Here is a 5,000-nt window from a genome sequence, read left to right as displayed (position 1 = left end):
GCTAGGTAGGCGAGCGAGGTGAATTTCCTTGCCCAATGGGAACAACGGCCGGCCGGTGACTCGAACCCTCGAAATCAGATTGCCGTTCTTTGACAGTCTTGAGTCCGATGTCTATACACTTCGGCCAAACACACACACAACACGCGTGTGTTTGTGTGTGTGTGTTGTTGTTTGTGTGTGTGTGTGTGTGTGTGTGTGTGTGTGTGTGTGTGTGTGTGTGTGTGTTTCACGTATGTGTATGATCTTGAGTGTTCATAAAACTGAAGCTCACTTAATTTGCATATATATAGTAAAACTCTGCGGACCATCTATTCCCATTTTGATTAACAATGTTCTTTCAATTTACCCAAAAGACGCTCTTTTTGCTCTGAATTTTTCCCATTCAGTACTTAATTACACACTCAAATTACGACTTTAATGGCAGTAAAACCCAATTATGTGTTCCTCCCTACACCTTGTTACCTTTGTATTTACCTGCTAATATAATCTAATTGTTTAAGATTCTAGTTTTAAAAAGGGGTAAAGGTGATTTATATGAATCCTTTTGTTTATCATCTCCGGTTTTATTTGTTATTTTAAAGTCATTCAGTATACTTATAAGTGTTATAAAAAAAAAAGACTTTAAAAAAATGTAGATAAAGAAGATGAAGAAAAAGGTGTGTAAATAAAACGCACTTTCCCAATCTACTTTATTGATCAATTTCAATTTCTTTACACAAACAAACTTCCCACATTTCAATTCCGGGAAAGGTATCCCAAAAAGACCACTAAAGATACAAGGGAAAAAAGTAGATTTAGATTAATTACAAAGCTCTTCATGTGTTGCAACGAACAAAGCTATATATTTATTCCAATATATTTTTTTTCCTTTTTTTCTTTTTAGTTTCAGCAGATGAAGAGAAAAAACTTACAAAATACCTTACGGAAAAACTCGCTACATTTCGGGTTTTTTCATGAAGCAAAGACTCTGGCAAACTATGCATAACACCCAGGGTTGGCGCGCTGTGTGTGTGTGTGTGGGTGTGTGTTATATAATTCCAAAACTGAATTATTATCCTGTTATTTTCACGTTGTAGGAGTGTAAATAGCGAATGAAAATTAAGGAAAAAAAAATAAACAACACAAAAAATTAAAACGTGGATGTTACTAATACTATCTGTAGATAGTAATATCTTTTGTTTTGAGAGATACAACTACCTTTATGCTAAATTACGTGACTATAAATTTTTTACCTTTGATTCGATGGTTTTTTTTCAAGCAGATAAAATTTAATGTATGTATATGTATCATAATTATCTATCCTCGTAACACTAATTACCAATGTTATAGTAGTGTTTTTGATTTCCTTAAAGCGACAATGTAAGCAATCTAACTCATATAGCGAAGCTGGGACACTGACAATATTAAGTGATAAGTCAAAATGTTCTGTGGTGTTTCAACTACTGGGAAAAGTCTACGGATATTGAACAACTCTTTCGTTAATCTTTGTCTCGTTAGAATGTAATGACTTGCTTTATATATATATAGCTATATACTTTATAGCTACTTACTTTGGATTAAGCTCCTTCTTCTTTCTTTACTTTAAATTTAGTCTCTGACTTTTGTGAATGCAATTGTTGTACAGGCTACTACAAATATCTCTGTTCTTATCACATACATATTTCAGTTTTATGTTAATAACTTAATCAACATTACAGGCATGTCAAGTACCCTAACACAGCCTAGTGTACTCTTGTTCCTATTGCTAAAATTGCACATAGACAAAGGAATCGACTTACAGTCTATTAAATTTTTTTTTTTTTTTATGTATTTTATGTGCAAAGTACACGAGTACATCTGATGGGTTCGCGATACTGATCATTCATACCAACGCTTGGGTGAAAATGTGTGAGAAAAATCGTCTACTGCAGCTCAAAATTGGGGGTATGAGGGAGAGGGAGGATGGAGGGGGGGAGAGGGATGAGGGAGAGAGGGAGAAGGAGGAAGGAGGGAAGCGAGGGAAGTGGAGTGGGGGTGGGTGGGAGGGAGGTGGGTGGAGGGGGGAAGTTGGGGGAGGGTTTGGAGAGAGCGAAATGGGGGGGGGGGATGGAAGGGGGTAGGGGTGGGGGTCCTACACATTGTTGCCACGTAGTGAATGAATATGGATGAGTAAAATGGGTGACCATGGGCAACGTGTCGGGGATGGGGGGAGGGGGTACAGGAGAAGGGGGCAGATGAGGAGGGGCGGGGGCTAGGTTGGGGGGGGGGGAGGGGGCAGCCTGACGTATCCTCTATGTATTATTTGTAAATATTGTACGTACAAATCTATATACTGAAATAAATGCATACAAAAGTACTATGTGAGTTCTTTTAATCTTCATTCCAAAATGAAAAAAAAAAATTACATTGGTTACGAGACAGTCAAGAGGGTTTCACCAGTCTAAGAGAAAAAAAAAAAAGAAAAAACAAATTGAAGAAATAAATGACACACGATGATACATGGCTGGAGATGAAAGGCTTAAACAGTGCCAGCGTTAACATCTAAATATCGAAATCTTTACTATTACCAAAGAAAAATGACGGAAAACCGACAGACACATAAACGGTCTTCTTCTAACGTCCTCTCCCCTCTCTTATCTTATGATTCTCGTTCTCGATTCTTCACTTTCTATACTCCTCCTCCTCCTCGTCGTCGGTCTTCTTTTTACTCCTATTTCTCGCTCTTCTTCTTCTTCTTCTTCTTCGTTCCTATATTGCATTCCCTTCTTTCTTCTCATCTGCCTGTCTTCCTCCTTGCCTCTTCAATTTCTCTCCTCTTCCTTCTTCCTTTCTCTTCTCCTTCGCCCCTTCGTACTCATCTCCACCTCCTCTTTCCTTCCTGCCTTCCTTTCATTCTTCTTCATCCCCCTTCCTTCTTTCCTTCCTCCTTCCTTACTTACTTCTTCCTCCCTCCCTCCCGTCCTTCCCTTCGTCCTTTCCTTCCTGCCTTTCCTTCCTTCCTTTTTTTTTTTCCTCCATTCCTTCCTGCCTTCCTCCCTCCCTCGTTCCAATCCCTCCCTTCCTTCCTTCTTCCTTCCTCCTTCTTCCTTCTTCCTTCCTTTCCTCTCCTCTCTCTAATTCCACTTCCTACAGGAATCTCATCAACATCAAATAAAGGACACGAAAAAGGCAGAGCAGAAATGAGAGAATAAAGGACTCACTCCCCAAAACAAACGAACAAACAAACATACAAACAAAACAAAGCATCCCTCAAAGACCACTTAACTTCACCCTTTAAAAAAAAAAAAAAAAAAATGAAGAAAAAAAAACACCTCTACACCCAAACCTAAAAACTCAAACAGTGAACAAACACAACAACAACAACAACAAAAGAAAACAAATTCACTGCAGAGAAACAAAGACAGTCTCAGCGTAGCCAAACACGTCTCCTGTTCCCCTTTACAATCCCTGTTGTCCCTAATGAGCTGTGGAAGAGGAGTTAGGCGAGGGGAGGAACGGCAGGGAACAAAGCCGGCACCTTGCAGAGGAATCGTGCACAGTGAGGGTGTTGCAGAGAAGACGTCTGGCCGGGGGGAAAGTGGGACAAGCTGCAATGGCAGGGCCTCTTGGAGGGCATCGGGGTAAGTTTGTCTGCACAGCCTCGTTTTTGCGTCGCCCATTCCGAAAACTACTACCCTAATTTTACTATGATACTCCCGTATGCAAATAACATGTTTTCAACCAGTGACAAAAGCATATGTAAGTAATAATTTTTGTATGATGTATGATTTATATTTATATTTTACCTTGTACAACTACAGTAGTTACAGACTACTGTACAATGTCAGACATATGTAAAACTGTAATCATGATTGCCCACGCCTGAGCAGATAGCCAGGGTGGTAAATAAACTTACTTAACTTAACTTAACTTAATGTTCTTTCAATTTACCCAAAAGACGCTCTTTTTGCGCTGAATTTTTCCCATTCAAATATTAATACACATCAAATTACGCCTTTAATGGCAGTAAAACCCAATTACTGTGTTCTCTCCCTACACCTTTTTACCTTTGTATTTACCTGCAATATAATATAATTGCTTAAGATTCTAGTTTAAAAGGGGTAAGGTGTATTTTATGAATACTCTTTGTTTATCATCTCCAGCTTTATTTGTTATTTTTTAAATTCATTTCAGTATATCTTATAAGTGTATAAAAAAAAAGACTTTAAAAAAATGTAGGTGAAGAAGATGAAGAAAACGGTGTGTAAATAAAACGCACTTTCCCAATCTACTTTATTGATCAATTTCAATTTCTTTACACAAACAAACTTCCCACATTTCAATTCCGGGAAAGGTATCCAAAAAGACCAATAAAGATACAAGGGAAAAAGTAGATTTATATTCATTACAAAGCTCTTCATGTGTTGCCACGCACAAGCTTATATATTTATTCAATATTTTTTTTTTCTTTTTTTCTTTTTTAGTTTCAGCAGATGAAGAAAAAACTTACAAAATACCTACGGAAAAATCTCGCTACATTTCAGTTTTTCATGAAGCAAAGACTCTGGCAACTATGCATAACACAGGGATGGCGCGGCTGTGTGAGTGTGTGTGTGTGTGTTTATATAATTTCCAAAACTGAATTATTATCCTTTTATTTTCACTGTTGTAGGAGTGTAATAGCGAATGAAAATTTAGGGAAAAAAAATAAACAACACAAAAATTAAAACGTGGATGTTACTAATACTATCTGTACTACGTAATATCTTTTGTTTTGAGAAGATACAACTACCTTTATGCTAAATCTACGTGACTATAAATTTTACCTTTTATTCGATGTGTTTTTTTTTTCAATTCAGATAAAATTTAATGTATGTATATTGTATAATAATTATCTTATTCCTCGTAACACTAATTACCAATGTTATCGTAGTGTTTTTTTATTTTCCTTAAAGAGACAATGTAGCAATCTACTCATAGCGAAGCTGGGACACTGACAATATTAAGTGATAAGTCAAAACTGTTCTGTTGTGGTCAACTAC

The 5,000-nt window shown here is 37.2% G+C and overlaps 1 protein-coding gene across 1 annotated transcript in view; it reads right to left on the bottom strand.

Moving 5' to 3' along the window:
* Nucleotides 1-4,237: 4,237 nt before the first annotated feature.
* LOC119579314 overlaps nt 4,238-5,000 on the bottom strand; it is a 62,235-nt gene continuing 61,472 nt past the window's right edge. Inside the window, exon 4 of the mRNA XM_037927076.1 lies at nt 4,238-5,000. This exon is cut by the window's right edge and continues 2,059 nt beyond it. The gene's annotated coding sequence lies outside the window, so the exon portion shown is untranslated.

Source organism: Penaeus monodon, chromosome 12, assembly GCF_015228065.2.
Source record: "Penaeus monodon isolate SGIC_2016 chromosome 12, NSTDA_Pmon_1, whole genome shotgun sequence".
NCBI classification, from domain to species: Eukaryota; Metazoa; Arthropoda; class Malacostraca; order Decapoda; family Penaeidae; genus Penaeus; species Penaeus monodon.
Note: the sequence above shows the minus strand (reverse complement) of the source record. Positions and strands in the feature narration are given on the sequence as shown.